Source organism: Pelophylax lessonae (assembly GCF_965119305.1).
Source record: "Pelophylax lessonae genome assembly, chromosome: 11".
Taxonomy (NCBI): domain Eukaryota; kingdom Metazoa; phylum Chordata; class Amphibia; order Anura; family Ranidae; genus Pelophylax; species Pelophylax lessonae.
This window is the reverse complement of record NC_138778.1, coordinates 11007494-11025225: the sequence shown is the minus strand read 5'-3', so window position 1 is coordinate 11025225 and position 17732 is coordinate 11007494. Positions and strand designations below refer to the sequence as shown.

At 46.3% G+C, this 17732-nt stretch overlaps 1 protein-coding gene across 1 annotated transcript in view; it reads left to right on the top strand.

The window, feature by feature from the left end:
- GLP2R (glucagon like peptide 2 receptor) overlaps nt 1–17732 on the top strand; it is a 122147-nt gene that overhangs the window by 50724 nt on the left and 53691 nt on the right. The gene's annotated exons all lie outside the window — the stretch shown is intronic.

Below are 17732 nucleotides of genomic sequence, written 5' to 3'. Positions count from 1 at the left end.
TGGGTACATTCAGCCTGCCCACAGATCAGTGGTCTCCTCACTGTGGCTCGAGGCTGGATGTGGCCCTCTGCTTGCTTTTATCCAGCCCTCGTTGGGGCATTATTAGGCCCCCCTTCCAACTGACACCAAAGATGGGGCACTATTTCTTCCACTGACACCAATGATGGGGCACTATTCCCCCACTGACACCAATGATGGGCCACTATTCCTTCCACTGACACCAATGATGGGGCACTATTCCTTCCACTGACACCAATGATGGGGCACTTTTCCTTCCACTGATACCAAAGATGGGGCACTATTCCCCCCACTGACACAAATGATGGGGCAATATTCCCCCCACTGACACCAATGATGGGGCACTATTCCCCCCACTGACACAAATGATGGGGCACTATTCCCCCCACCGACACCAATGATGGGGCACTATTCCCTCCACTGACACCAATGATGGGCCATTATTCCTTCTCAGTGGCGGCCGGTTTATAGCGGCCGCCCCCCCCCCCCCCAATCAGCATCTGCAAAGAAAAAAAAATTACCATTTAAAGCCCATTAGGGGCGCCGGTCCTATTGCTAGGTATGGGGGGGGGGTAGGGTTTGGCAGCCCACATGCTGCCAGGCAGAGGCGCCGATTGGCGGCCGTTCTGGATGTCACCGGGGCGCAGAGCAATGTGCCCCGACACTCCCCACTAGTCCTGTCCTGGCTGTGATTGGTCCAGACTCCAGCCTGGACCAATCATTCAGGACATCCCGGCTGACGTCGCGTGGGGGCGGTGCGTGCGTCAGTCACTTACCGTCGTCACCTTCCCGTCCGCCATCAGAGCGAGGAGGAGCAGCGTCTTCAGCAGCCCACAGCACAGCAGTCGGTCCGGTCGAGTGAGCCAGCCCAAGAGCAGGTAAGTGATGATTGAAGCAGCCAGTGCCTCCCTCTCTCTTCGCTCTCACCCGGGGCAGCGGCGGTGTAAGGTGTCCATGTGTCCTCGGGTTGTGCACAGACTCAGGCCTGGAACTGACCAGGCCAGGACACATCTTCCTCTGTCCTCTCCCATGACCTGTGACATGCCTGTACCATGACCTGTGCCATGCCTGTACCATGACCTGTGACATGCCTGTACCATGACCTGTGACATGCCTGTACCATGACCTGTGACATGCCTGTACCATGACCTGTGACATGCCTGTACCATGACCTGTGCCATGCCTGTACCATGACCTATGCCATGCCTGTACCATGACCTGTGACATGCCTATACCATCACCTGTGCCATGCCTATACCATCATCTGTGCCATGCCTGTGCCATGCCTGTACCATCCCCTGTGCCATGACCTGTGCCATGCCCTTACCATGACCTGTGCCATGCCTATACTATCTCCTGTACCATGAACTGTGTCATGCCTGTACCATCACCTGTGCCATGCCTATACCATCACCTGTGCCATGCCTATACCATCATCTGTGCCATGCCTGTACCATGACCTGTGCCATGACCTGTGCCATGCCCTTACCATGACCTGTGCCATGCCTATACCATCTCCTGTACCATGACCTGTGACATGCCTGTACCATGACCTGTGACATGTCTGTACCATGACCTGTGCAATGCCTATACCATCATCTGTGCCATGCCTATACCATCTCCTGTACCATGACCTGTGACATGCCTGTACCATGACCTGTGACATGCCTGTACCATCACCTGTGCCATGCCTGTACCATGACCTATGCCATTCCTGTACCATGACCTGTGACATGCCTATACCATCACCTGTGCCATGCCTATACCATCATCTGTGCCATGCCTGTGCCATGCCTGTACCATCCCCTGTGCCATGACCTGTGCCATGCCCTTACCATGACCTGTGCCATGCCTATACTATCTCCTGTACCATGACCTGTGCCATGCCTATACCATCATCTGTGCCATGCCTATACCATCTCCTGTACCATGACCTGTGACATGCCTGTACCATGACCTGTGACATGCCTGTACCATCACCTGTGCCATGCCTATACCATCATCTGTGCCATGCCTGTGCCATGCCTGTACCATCACCTGTGCCATCACCTGTGCCATGCCTATACCATCACCTGTGCCATGCCTATACCATCACCGGTGCCATGCCTATACCATCATCTGTGCCATGCCTGTGCCATGCCTGTACCATGACCTCAAAGTCATGCAATTTTTTACTGTTTTTTTGCCGCGAAGCAATACCTATTACATTTTTCTTTTTGCGCCCCCCCCAGAAAAAAAATTTGAGCACCAGCCGCCACTGTTCCTTCTACTGACACCAATGATGGGGCACTATTCTGTCTACTGATACCAAAATGGGGCACTATTTCTCCTACTGATACCAACGATGGGGCACTATTCATCCCACTGACACCAATGATGGGGCACTATTCCTCCTACTAACATCAATGATTTATTTATTTATTTTTATTATTTATTTCAGATACTTATATAGTGCTGCCAATTTATGCAGCGCTTTACATATACATTACACATTCACATCAGTCCCTGCCCTCAAGGAGCGTACAATCTAAGGTCCCTAACTCACATTCATACTATGTAATGATGGGGCACTATTCCTCCTATTGAAACCAGTGATGGAGCACTATTCTTCCTACTGACACCAATGATGGGGCACTATTCCTCCTACTGACACCAATGATGGGGCACTATTCCTCCTATTGAAACAAGTGATGGAGCACTATTCCTCCCCCTGACACTAATAATGGGAAACTGTTTACTCCCACTGACACCAGGTCATTTTCAACTCCCACTGGCCATAATCTGGTCCCCCTAAAGTTTGAAGGACAGTAAACTGGCCCTTTGTTTAGAAAGTTTGGAGACCTCTGCCATAGAGGGATCATATCTTGGGCAGTCCCTGCTGAACAGGTCAAGATTCTATCTATCTATGGTTGGCTTTCCCCCCATTCCCTTTCTTATGTCTTGCACTTTTCGCACAGGACATGGCACTTTATTCACTCCCAATTAGTAGGGTATAGGTCCTCGGACTTGCCCTGATAGTCTTGGGGAGGAGGACACGTTGCCTTAAGGTTGGATTTTCCCCCTTTGGGAGAGTCCCCTTTGTACTTGAGTGGACCTTGCATTGGCAGGTCCCTCAAAGAACGGGGTCCACAGGTTAAGCTGGGTGGACTGGTGTCTTTATTCAACCTTACCAACTATGTAACTACAGGTAACTATGTAACACTTGGTTTCGGCTAGGTAGACCACAAGTACCACCGTTCATCAAGTAGTCTTGAAGCCCTGGGGAACAGGGCTAGGGTCCTTTCTCTTCGGAGGACCATGTGTACAACCTGGGCACTTTATTTTTTTTTTCACTTTTTGTGTGCTCATTTTTTGTAAATGTTTTAAAGGGGGTGATTATTTTCTATACCCATTGTATATACTATATATATATATATATATATACTCTATATACTAAATGGCCAGAAAAAAAGAATCCTTGATCCTGCATAAGAGGCGGGTTCATGGTAGGCATGTGCATAATAATGTAGAATCGCACAAACAGCAACATGCCACAACAGCTTCTTCATTTCTACCCAGGATTACCGAAAGCAGATCACCAAATACAAAATTCCATCAAAGATCACCCAAAGCAGATCATTTAGAGAAGATCACCCTGGATTGTTTTATAGCATCTTCCCACAGACTCAGATTAAGGTCCAATGGTTGGTACCAGATGGCCACTTCCAGAGACACACACACCTGATACTTGTGAGAGAGGTGGTGCCTGCTGGATGAATGCAGGTGATGTTGGGTTCATCTAATTGTAAAAAAATCAATATTGTCACAAAACAATTTTGGGCTGCAGAGACCAATGTTAGAATGTGCTGACTGCTTCTCTGCAGGGCACCACCATCTATCTTCACAGGATATACAACTGGCACAGATTTATTGATGGAAGAGTTGATGTACTGATGGCTACACCGGTGATACTTCACCTCTCCATTCCATGACTACACCAGGTGATACTTTACCTATCCCATCCATTAATACACCGGTGATACTTCCCCTCTCCTATCCATGAGTCTGCCATCAGTAAATCGCCTCTCATGAATCATGAATGGGAGAGATGATGTACTGTCAGCAGAGTAATGAATGGAAGAGTAAAAATATATCCAGCAGAGTTATGAGTGGGAGAGATGATGAACCTCTGCAAGAGCCATGGATGGGAAAGGCAATGTACTGAGGACAAAGTCATGGATGAAAGTGATAATTTATCTCAGGCAGAATCATGAATTGAAGAGATAATACTGTATATCTCGGGCAGAGTCATGGAAAGAAAAGGTTATATACTTTCAACAGAGTCATGGATGGAAGAGATGATGTACCTTCAGCAGAGTCATGGATGGAAGAGATGATGTACCTTCAGCAGAGTCATGGATGGAAGAGATGATGTACCTTCAGCAGAGTCATGGATGGAAGAGATGATGTACCTCCAGCAGAGTCATGGATGGAAGAGATGATGTACCTCCAGCAGAGTCATGGATGGAAGAGATGATGTACCTTCAGCAGAGTCATGGATGGAAGAGATGATGTACCTTCAGCAGAGTCATGGATGGAATAGATAGATGATGTACCTCCAGCAGAGTCATGGATGGAAGAGATGATGTACCTTCAGCAGAGTCATGGATGGAAGAGATGATGTACCTCCAGCAGAGTCATGGATGGAAGAGATGATGTACCTCCAGCAGAGTCATGGATGGAAGAGATGATGTACCTCCAGCAGAGTCATGGATGGAATAGATGATGTACCTCCAGCAGAGTCATGGATGGAAGAGATGATGTACCTTCAGCAGAGTCATGGATGGAAGAGATGATGTACCTCCAGCAGAGTCATGGATGGAAGAGATGATGTACCTCCAGCAGAGTCATGGATGGAAGAGATGATGTACCTCCAGCAGAGTCATAGATGGAAGAGATGATGTACCTTCAGCAGAGTCATGGATGGAAGAGATGATGTACCTCCAGCAGAGTCATGGATGGAAGAGATGATGTACCTCCAGCAGAGTCATAGATGGAAGAGATGATGTACCTTCAGCAGAGTCAATGATGGAATAGATGATGTACCTCCAGCAGAGTCATGGATGGAAGAGATGATGTACCTCCAGCAGAGTCATGGATGGAAGAGATGATGTACCTCCAGCAGAGTCATGGATGGAAGAGATGATGTACCTTCAGCAGAGTCATGGATGGAAGAGATGAAGTACCTCAAGCATAGTCTTGGGTGAGAGAAGAGATATACTCGTGGCATTGTCATGGATGTGAAACGTGATGTAACTGATGGAAGATGTGATGTAACTCAGGCAGAGTCATGGATGGAAGACGTGAAGTACCTCCAGCAGCGTCATGGATTGGATTGGTGAAGTACCTCCAGCAGAATCATGGATGACAGAGTTGTTGTACTTCCAGCAGAGTCATGCAGGGGGGAGCTGATTTACTAATGGCAGACTCATGGATGAGAGAGGTGATGTACCTTCAGCAGAATGAAGAATGGAAGAGTTTATATACCTCTGGCAGTGACATGGGTGCAAGAGGTGATGTACTATACCTCCTATACCTCCTATACCTCCAACAGAGTTGTGGATGGGACAGGCGATACGCAGAGTCTTTATGGGAAAGAGGATTTACCTCTGGAAGAGTGATGGATTAGAGGGATGATGTACTGATTGCAAAGCCATGGATTGGAGTGGTGACATAGTTCCAGCAGAGTTATGTATGGTAAAGGTGATGCACTGGTGGCAGTGACAAGGATATGAGATGGTGATTTATCTCCAGCAGAGTCATGGGTGGGAGAGGTGATGTTCCTCTTGGATAGCCATGGATGTCAGGGATGATGATGCTTTTTACTATAAAAAATAAATATATTTTTGGGATAATGGTCAGTTTAATTATAAATCTGGATCAGTGTGTAGGATTGCTGACTTGGCAGGATTTCATCTTTTTCTGTAATAGAAGCTCAGACACTGTGAACATCCATGTATTGCATATGAATATTTGATGAATAAACATGTACGTGCGGCCAGTTGTAATCCCGATCCCACAAAGCAAGCAATCACAGTGTTCTTTATTTCTGTATTACAAATAACTGCTGAATCAAGTGCATGCACAGCAATACTGAATGAATCCTGTTTTTGCTGCTTGGCACATGCAAATTATGGGCCTTTGATAGATATTCTCATTTACTCAGAATTGCAGGAACTCAGAATAAATTCACAAATTGCTGGTCAGCACATCCTTTAATAACATGGCACTTTCCATCCGGCTAATATGTGACAAATGACTCTTCACCCAGGACCTCCGCCAAGCGCCATGTGCATGGAAGGGGCCACACTTCATCGCTCTGCTATCGTTATAGAAAAGCGAAAACTATTTTTTTGTCTCTCTAGACAGAAATGTGAAATTCCCCCAATGTGTGTTCTCTCCACCTACTCCTTAGCATGTTACAAATGCACCAATCAGAAGCAGGAGAAGCCTCATATCCTATAATACAAAGAGACTCCATCCTAAGGTAGAACAGAGGTGGTGATGGGTAGAGCTACCATTTTCAGGTGGGTTTCAGGAACTGGATTGGCTTTTTAACTTCTCATTCATGAAGATGGAATGGTCTTACTCAGCATCACTCTCACAGCTTTCAGTCATCCTCAATATCAGCCTTTCTCAACCTTTTTAATATGGAGGAACCCTTGAAGTAACTTTCAGGTCTCAGTTACTAATTACTAAATCTACATCTCAGGGTATATTAACTTAAAAATCAAATTGAACTATGGAAATAAATTAAAGGATAAGGAACACGGGACATTCTCCTTTATTTAATTCCAACTACCGTATATATGAGAATTGTTTTGAGTAATTGTAATAAAATAGAATAAAAATAGACAGTGAACATTGTGTTTCTCCCTTTAGCAGTTAGTGAAGTGGCCCCTAAAATGGCCATGAAGGGCCCCGTTAGACTGGTGGTCAGTGGGAAAAAGACCACCTTTTATTGGTGGTCACAGGGAGAAGAGCCTCATTTCATTGGTGGTCAGTAGGATAAGGGCCTCTTAAACTGGTGATCAGTGGGAAGAATGCCCCTTACATTGGTGATCAGTGGGAAGAATGTCCCTTACATTGGTAGTCAATGAGATTATTTCTCCTTATATTGGTGGTCAGTGGGTAGAATGCTCCTTACATTGGTGGTCAACGAAAAGAATGCTCCTTACATTGGTGGTCAGTGGGAAGCATGTCCCTTACATTGGTGGTCAGTGGGAAGAATGTTCCTTACATTGGTGATCAGTGGGAAGAATTCTCCTTACATTGGTGATCAGTGGGAAGAATGCTCCTCACATTGGTGCAGATAAAAAAGAAGAAAGATAGCCGCGCTACAATACACAGATGAATGGTTTAGGCTGCCAGTACAAAGGTAATATCAGACCCAAAAACAGTAAATAATAAGGTACAGCGCCAAAATAGCAAATACTGAAAAACACAGATTGTAGGTTTTGCAAAGTCCGAATAATCATGTGAGACCAGTTGCTGAGATGCAGAAAGGAATGCAGAAAAGTCCAACACCATAGACAGGAACACAATCCTGACGGTCACCACGTGCACAAATGAGGTATTGCTCTTACCAGAACTATAGACCCCCTGTTAAGGAAGGTCAGCTAGGCCAGAAACGTAGAAATAACCACCAGGATAGGTCCACTCAGAATCCTGCACCAGATCCACCAGTAAACTTCATCAAACATATGGTATCCTCAAAGGTTAAATAGCCTTGGATAATGGATGGTGTAGTCCCAGATTTTGATAAAGCATGGTCTTTTCTAGGACGATTCAACCCCGCCTTCTTCTCTTGGCTTTTAGCATGAGAACTATCAGAATTGCTTGATCCGCCGTGCAATTCCTTCCTCACATTGGTGGTCTGTTGGAAGAATGCTTCTTACATTGGTAGTCAATGAGAATATTTCTCCTTAAATTGGTGGTCAGTGGAAAGAATGCTCCTTACATTTGTGGTCAGTAGGAAGAATGTCCCTTACAGTAGGGAGCAGTGGCCAAACTATCAGGGTCGCAAAGGTCAGTGGGGAGAAGGGGGGGGGGGGGGCAGCGGGGTTTCTGGCCACAGGGCTCTGAACTGACAGCGTTTCTCTCTCATACAGCCCAGAGCCTGCACTGACCATTCCCCCTCCCTCCTCCCTCGCACGTGGGAAGTGTGAAGCTAATTTAGCTGTTCAGCTTCATACGTCCCGTGATGGTCAGCTGGAGGGCCACAGGTTGAGCACCCATGCTTTACAGATTATCCCTTTAGATTTACAGAGGAGGTTTAGTGCTATAAGATTGGTGTGATCAAATACTTTTATTTCTTTTTTTTTTTTTTTGTGCACTGGTCCAAATCATTTGGTGGAGGGGGGGTTATGGTGGTGGGTTGTTTTTAATTGTAATAAAATAGAATAAAAATAGACAGTGAACATTGTGTTGCTCCCTTTAGCAGTTAGTGACGTGGCCCCTAAAATGGCCATGAAGGGCCCCATTAGACTGGTGGTCAGTGGGAAAAAGACCACCTTTCATTGGTGGTCACAGGGAGAAGAGCCTCATTACATTGGTGGTCAGTAGGATAAGGGCCTCTTAAACTGGTGGTCAGTGGGAAGAATGTCCCTTACATTGGTAGTCAATGAGATTATTTCTCCTTACATTAGCCAGCGGAGAAGCTGACTCACGGGGCCGGCGGCAGCAATTGCCGCCGAGCACCCGCGATCGCTCCCAGTTGAGAGAGAACGGCGGTCTGCTGTTGTATACACAGCAGACCGTTGTTCTCTCTGGGATCAATGCAGAACTCCTGTATTCCTCCTATTTAGGAACACAGGTCTCTGTATTGATGTCACAAGCCCACCCCCCTCACAGTTAGAAAACACTCCCCTAGGCTCACACTTAACCCTTTGATCGCTCCTGACAGGGGCGTAACTACAGGGGTTGCAATTGCAACCGGGCCCCATGCTCCAGGGGGCCTTTGCGGCTCCCCTGTACACCTGGATAGAAGTGGCAACGGGGGCAGCATGTAGAGAAATTACTGTCCTCCTTTTTCCTCCTGTAGCTGCAGGAGGAAAATGGAGGAGATTGGTTCCTCTGTAGCTCCAGGCTTGAAGGGAAGGGCCCCGGACAGGGATCCGGGGGGCCCTTCATGGTTTCTTGCACCGGGGCCCTGAAGGTTCTAGTTACGCCTTTGGCTCCTGAGTTAACCCCTTCCCTGCCAGTGTCATTATTACAGTAACAGTGCATATTTTTAGCACTGATTACTGTAGTAATGTCACTGGTCCCCCCAAAAGTGTCAAAAATGTCAGTTAGGGGTCCGATCTGTCTGCCGCAATGTCGCAGTCCCGCTAAAAATCGCAGATAGCCTCCATTACTAGTAAAAAAATAAAAATGACATAAATCTTTCCCCTAGTTTGTAGACGCGATAAGTTTTGCACAAACCAATCAAAATACGCTTATTGGGCTTTTTTTTATTTTTACCAAAAATACGTAGCAGAATACAACTTGGCCTAAAAGGATGACAAAATCCGATTTTTACATTTTTTTTATTGGGAATGTTATATAGCGTAAAGTGAAAAACTTTTTTTTTTTTTTTTTCCAGAATTGTTTTTTGTTTATAGCTCAAAAAAATAAAAATAGCACAGGTGATCAAATACCACCAAAAGAAAGCTCCACTTGTGGGAAAAAAAGGACATCAACTTTATTTGGGTACAGCGTCGCACGACCGCGCAATTGTCTGTTAAAATAACGCAAAATATGGCCTGGTCATTAAGGGGGCAAATCCTTCCGGGGCTGAAGTGGTTAAATATTTTTGGTGAACTGTTTTAGGCCATGATAGGATGAAACCGCAAAATTCCCCTTTAACTTTGGGAATCTCCTCTGTGCCTTAATTGCTTATCAACTTTTATGAGATGAATAAAGCCCTCCGGCTCCACCATGACACGCCGTCTACTGCCGGAGGCTCTGATTCATCCCGGAGACAGGAGAGCGCTGGGCTCCTTCCTAGGGATTCAGCGCGGCTCCATCATTATCGGGCGATTAGGAGGGGAGTTTATGAGATCACTTTATGGGGCGATAAGGGAGTTTGATGATTATGTAATATGTAACAATAACAACGTTCTCTGAGACGCGGGAAACAAAGCAATAACCCCGACGCTGGATGGAGAAATTAAGATTTTAATAATACCTGACTGCAGACAATTAAATATTCAAATAATTATAATTTCATTCCAGCTGCAGATATTAAACATTGTTTCTGATCATCTCTATAAAGATCCTGCGGGAGTCACGTGATCTCAGACAGACCGCAATTCAATACCATTATTTACGGCTCGCTCAACTACGCTGGTGGCAAGGTCTGCCTCACCTCCTGAAAATTGATCTGCGCTCGGATTTTATTTCATTGCTATTTTGGCTCTTTCAAAAAAACATTTGTTACCTTTTTTTTTTTCTTACATGTGATTACTGCTGGCAGCTATAGCCACTAGCAGTAATCATTGTGTTCTGCCGGCTGGTAAGGCTCCCTGTGCCTCCCCCACACTGACAGAACACAAAAGCATGCGATTTGGGTATTTTTTGCAAAGTGAAGCTTCACCTAATTATTAAACTCTGGAGCAACTGCACTTTGCACAGTTTATTGGCCTTTAGTTAATCGACCCAATGTATCTTTATTTCCAGAGATAAAATGTATCTTTCCTTTCCAGAGATACAATGTATCTTTCCTTTCCAGAGATACAATGTATCTTTCCTTTCCAGAGATACAATGTGTCTTTCCTTTCCAGCCATACAATGCATCTTTCCTTTCCAGAGATAAATTGTATCTTTCCTTTCCAGAGATAAAATGTATCTTTCCTTTCCAGAGATATAATGTATCTTTCCTTTCCAGAGATATAATGTATCTTTCCTTTACAGAGATATAATGTATCTTTCCTTTCCAGAGATATAATGTATCTTTCCTTTACAGAGATATAATGTATCTTTCCTTTACAGAGATAAAATGTATCTTTCCTTTCCAGAGATAAAATGTGTCCTTCCTTTCCAGAGATACAATGTATCTTTCCTTTCCAGAGATATAATGTATCTTTCCTTTCCAGAGATATCATGTATCTTTCCTTTCCAGAGATATATATCTTTTTTTTCCAGAGGTACAATGTATCTTTCCTTTCCAGAGATACAATGTATATTTCCTTTCCAGAGATACAATATATCATTGCTTTCCAGAGATAAAATGTATCTTTGCTTTCCAGAGATATAATGTATCTTTCCTTTCCAGAGATATAACGTATCTTTCCTTTCCAGAGATATAATGTATCTTTCCTTTCCAGGGATATAATGTATCTTTCCTTTCCAGAGATACAATGTATCTTTCCTTTCCAGAGATAAAATGTGTCTTTCCTTTCCAGAGATACAATGCATATTTCCTTTCCAGAGATATAATGTATCTTTCCTTTCCAGAGATAAATTGTATCTTTCCTTTCCAGAGATACAATGCATCTTTCCTTTCCAGAGATACAATGTATCTTTCCTTTCCTTCCTTTCCGTTTATAGAAAGAGAAACACAGGGGTTGGGCTTCACAGTGACTGATCACTATGATAGCCAATCAAAACCTATCACAGCAATAAGGTGACCCAGAACCGGGAGTTCTGGATCCCAATCATTAGTACAGGACTCGGACACTGTGCTGGTTGCAGGCTGTGCAGCGCACCCCCAGCACAAAGACAGATACTCATATACGCGCCCACCCCCCGGTCCAGTGCGGCCGCATATATGCATACTGTTGGCTTAAAGGGGTTAATATGCTGATTGATCAGATTATGAAGTTGCTTTGTGGAAACAGATATGATCAATAATTTACCAACTGAATAATAATTCAACTATCCATCAAAAGACACTTCCCTATGTACAGCAAATCGATTGATTGTGTTCTCGACTATAGATCGAGTGTTCAAATTAGGGAAAAGCAATCATTTATGGAAGTGTGTATGGCCCCCAGTGTCGGGACACGGTCATCCAGCGCCCAGGGCACAGATGCCAAACTGCGCCCCCCCCTCTCCTTAGGGTTAGAGCGCCCCCATCCAGTGCCGGGAAAAGGCCATCTAGAGCCCAGGGCAAGCATGTCAAATCGCCCCCCCCCCTCCCCAATTAATTGAGCGCTAATCTGCATGCTTAGCTTTAATCCTCCCATTCCACATATGTTCCCAGAACAATTCCCCCCCCACCAACAAAAAATTCCCCCCTCTTAACACAAATCCTCTACCCCTCAAATTTCCCTTCCGAGCACAAATTCTCTCCCTCCCCCACTCCAAATCCCCCATCCTAGCACAAATCCCCCCCCCCAATTTCCCCTCCTAGCACAAATGCCCCCCAATCATCACTACTAGCACAAATCCCCCTTCCCTAAAAACATTCCTTTTCTAGCAAAAATTCCCTCCCTCCAAATTACCTTTTCTAGCACAAACCCCCCACATCCCCCTCCCTAGCACAAATCTCCCCCTCCAATTTCCCCTCCTAGCACAAATGCCCCCCAATCATCCCTACTAGCACAAATCCTCCTACCCAAAAACATTCCTTTTCTAGCAAAAATCCCCTCCCCCCATATTACCTTTTCTAGCACGACCCCCCCCCCCCCCTTCAAATTTCCCCTCCTAGCACAAGTGCCCCCATCCTAGCACAAATCCCCCCCCCCAAATTTCCCTTCCTAGCACACATGCCCTCCAATCATTCCTACTAGCACCAATCCCCCTCCCCAAAAACATTCCTTTTCTAGCAATAAACCCCCCGAGTCCCCCACCCTAGCATTCCCCCTCCAACACAAATCCCCTCCCCCAATCTCCTTGTGGTGCCCCAAACCTCACATGATGCCACAATGCCCAGAGCCCACCCAATGTCCCGGCCCTGCCCCCATCCCTGCAATAAACCATTGTGCCCAGGGCAGCCGCCCCCTCCTGCCCACCCCTTGTCCCGACCCTGCCCCATCCCTGCAATAAACCATTGTGCCCAGAGCAGCCTCCCCTCCTGCCCACCCCTTGTCCTGGCCCTGCCCCCATCCCTGCAATAAACCATTGTGCCCAGGGCAGCCGCCCCCTCCTGCCCAACCCATGTCCCGGCCCTGCCCCCATCCCTGCAATAAACCATTGTGCCCAGGGCAGCCTCCCCTCCTGCCGACCCCTTGTCCCGGCCCTGCCCCCATCCTTGCAATAATCCATTGTGCCCAGGGCAGCCGCCCCTCCTGCCCACCCCATGTCTCGGCCCTGCCCCCATCCCTGCAATAAACCATTGTGCCCAGGGCAGCTGTGCCCTCCTGCCCACCCCTTGTCCCGGCCCTGCCCCCATCTCTGCAATAAACCATTGTGCCCAGGGTAGCCGCCCCTCCTGCCCACCCCATGTCCCGGTCCTGCCCCATCCCTGAAATAAACCATTGTGCCCAGGGTAGCCGCCCCTTTTGTCCACCCCTTGTCCCGACCCTGCCCCATCCCTGAAATAAACCTTTGTGCCCAGGGTAGCCACCCCTCCTGCCCACCCCTTGTCCCTGCCCCATCTCTGCAATAAACCACTGTGCCCAGGGTAGCCGCCCCTCCTACCCACCCCATGTCCCGGTCCTGCCCATATCCCTGCAATAAACCATTGTGCCCAGGATAGCCGCTCCTCCTGCCCACCCCTTGTCCCGACCCTGATGGCCCCTATAAAACAGAATGTACTATCAGACTGTGCAGTGCAGAACAAGCATGCAGCAAGTATCTGCACACTGTACATCTTCCAGCTCAGTGACAGGGCAGATTGAAAGCAGAGGATCAGTATGACAGACGATTATGGTTTTGTAGAAGGAGGCCAGCGGCCTCCATATCTCTCTCCTGGAAGGTTTCCTGGAAGGGGATTGGGAGGAGAGGCGAGGTGTGAGGCTTCTGCACGTTCGCCATAAACAGAAGGATAATCTCCTCTGTAAGAAATGTTCATTTCCAGCGATATCTGTGCACCAGACAGCCGGCTTAGAGACAGAATCATCGCCAAGGAATGCGCTGAATGTAAACGGCGAGGGACGGAGCTCATACATCATACGCACGGCGCTCCGGTCATATCTGTAACAACGCATCCTTATCCCTGTCCGAGAATTCCTTTCCATATATTTCAGGATGGAGTAGGGAAAAGATGCACCAATCACATCCCACGTGAGTGGCGCAGTGCCGGGACAAGGTCATCCAGTGCCCAGGGCAAAGATGCCAAACTGCCCCCCCCCCCCTTTTCCTTAGGGTTAGAGTCAGGGTACCACCTTCCTTGCAATAAACCATTGCGCCCAGGGCAGTCGTCCCTCCTGCCCACTCCTTGTCCCGGCCCTGGAGAGGCGCTCATTCCCATCATTCCATCATGGAAGAACCTCTTTTGCGCTCACAATCCTTAACCATTTCCCTGGGCCATTTTTTTTGCGATTCGGCACTGCGTTATTTTAACTGACAATTGCGCGGTTGTGCAACACTTTACCCAAATAAAATTGATGTCCTTTTTTTCCCCACAAATAGAGATTTTTTTTGGTGGTATTTGATCACTTGTGGTTTTTATTTTGTGAGCTATAAACAAAAATAAACGACAATTTTGAAGAAAAAAAAACAATATTTTTTACTTTCTGCTATAAAACAAATCCATAAAAAAATTTAAATAAAAAATTTCTTCATCAATTAGGCCGATTTGTATTCTGCTACATATTTTTCATAAAGAAAAATCCCAATAAGTGTATATTGATTGGTTTGCGCAAAAGTTATCGCATCTACACACTAGGGGAAAGATTTAGGTCATTTTTATTTTCTGCTATAAAACAAATCCATAAAAAAATAAAAAAAAACAAACAAATTTCTTTATCAATTTAGGACAATATTTATTTTGCTACATATTTTTCGTAAAGAAAAATCCTAATAAGCGTATTTTGATTGGTTTGCGCAAAAGTTATCGCATCTACAAACTAAGGGATATTTTTATGGAATTTTTATTTTTTAATTTTTCAACTAGTAATGGTAGCGATCAGCAACTTATAGCGGGACTGTGACATTGCGGCGGACAAATCGGACACTAACTGACACTTTTGGGGACCAGTGACCCCCAATACAGTGATCAGTGCTAAAAAATATGCACTGACACTCTACTAATGACACTGGCGAGGGGGGTGGTCAAAGGGTTAAATATGTGCCTAGGGAGTGCTTGCTTACTGTGGGGGGGGGGGTGCTTTAACTGTGGGAAGACCGCGATCTGTGTTCCTGCTCAGCAGAAACACAGGCTCTATGTCCCCCCCCCCCCCCACTAACGGAGCACTGCTAGGTGGCTCTGATGGGCACTGATAGGCGGCACTGATGGGCACTATTAGGCAGCACTGGTGGGCGACACTGATGGGCACTAACGGACTGCACTGATGGGCACTGATGGGCACTAATAGGCGGCACTGGTGGACAGCACTAATGGGCATTGACGGGCAGCACTGATGGGCAGCATAGATGAGCAGGCACTGACTGGGATCAATAATGTGCATTGATTGGTGTCACTGATGGGCATTGATTGGTGTCACTGATGGGCATTGATTGGTGTCATTGATGGGCACTGCTCTGGCTTTACTGTAATCAGGGCACTGTGAACAAAAGAACACCAATTCTGGCTCCTGTGCGACTTTTGTCCGAATGCAATGCAAATTCAGCCATACAATCTGTATGGCTGAATTCACAACGCACAGAGAGAGCAGTGTGCTGCGAATCACATGCGATGTCTGCATATGTGTGAACCAGGACTTAAAAGGTTTTACCTAAATAAAAGATGATCACTGTGAGCAGTGCACCCTTGTCAGTGTTAAATGTTTTTTCTCATCTCTGTAACTGATACAGATGAGAGCTTGTTCTTTTGAAAACTAACAGACTTACTGGCTGGATCTCAAGATAAAAAAAAGAAAGAAAAAGTATTAAAAAGAAAATGAAAGCAGCCATCACATCTAATGATTGGTACGCTGCAATATAAGTTTTCTTTTGACTTTAAAACAACTTTAAAATGATACTAAACCCAGCACTCTGCATTCACTATACCTGGTCTCCCCAGCACTCTGCAGTCACTATATCTGATCTCCCCAGCACTCTGCATTCACTATATCTGATCTCCCCAGGACTCTGCATTTACTATATCTCATCTCCCCAGGACTCTGCATTTACTATATCTGATCTCCCCAGCACTCTGCATTCACTATATCTGATCTCCCCAGGACTCTGCGTTTACTATATCTGACCTCCCCAGGACTCTGCATTTACTATATCTCATCTCCCCAGGACTCTGCATTTACTATATCTGACCTCCCCAGGACTCTGCATTTACTATATCTGATCTCCCCAGGACACTGCATTCACTATATCTGATCTCCCCAGCACTCTGCATTCACTATATCTGATCTCCCCAGCACTCTGCATTCACTATATCTGATCTCCCCAGGATCCTGCATTCACTATATCTGATCTCCCCAGGATCCTGCATTCACTACATCTGATCTCCCCAGCACTCTGCATTCACTATATCTGGTCTCCCCAGGAGCCTGCTTTCACTATATCTGTTCTCCCCAGGAGCCTGCATTCACTATATCTGTTCTCCCCAGGACCCTGCATTCACTATATCTGTTCTCCCCAGGAGCCTGCAGTCACTATATCTGTTCTCCCCAGGAGCCTGCATTCACTATATCTGTTCTCCCCAGAACTCTGCATTCACTATATCTGTTCTCCCCAGAACTCTGCATTCACTATATCTGTTCTCCCCAGCACTCTGCATTCACTATATCTGGTCTCCCCAGGAGCCTGCAATCACTATTTCTGGTTTCCCCAGGTCTCTGCATTCACTATATCTGGTCTCCCCAGTAGCCTGCAGTCACTATATCTGTTCTCCCCAGGAGCCTGAATTCCCTATATCTGATCTCCCCAGGACTCTGCATTCACTATATCTGATCTCCCCAGCACTCTGCATTCACTATGTCTGGTCTCCCCAGGACTCTGCATTCACTATATCTGATCTCCCCAGGACTCTGCATTCACTATATCTGATCTCCCCAGGACACTGCATTCACTATATCTGATCTCCCCAGCACTCTGCATTCACTATATCTGATCTCCCCAGCACTCTGTATTTACTATATCTGATCTCCCCAGGATCCTGCATTCACTATATCTGATCTCCCCAGGATCCTGCATTCACTACATCTGATCTCCCCAGCACTCTGCATTCACTATATCTGGTCTCCCCAGGAGCCTGCTTTCACTATATCTGTTCTCCCCAGGAGCCTGCATTCACTATATCTGTTCTCCCCAGGACCCTGCATTCACTATATCTGTTCTCCCCAGGAGCCTGTAGTCACTATATCTGTTCTCCCCAGGAGCCTGCTTTCACTATATCTGTTCTCCCCAGCACTCTGCATTCACTATATCTGGTCTCCCCAGGAGCCTGCAATCACTATTTCTGGTTTCCCCAGGTCTCTGCATTCACTATATCTGGTCTCCCCAGTAGCCTGCAGTCACTATATCTGTTCTCCCCAGGAGCCTGAATTCCCTATATCTGATCTCCCCAGGACTCTGCATTCACTATATCTGATCTCCCCAGCACTCTGCATTCACTATGTCTGGTCTCCCCAGGACTCTGCATTCACTATATCTGATCTCCCCAGGACTCTGCATTCACTATATCTGATCTC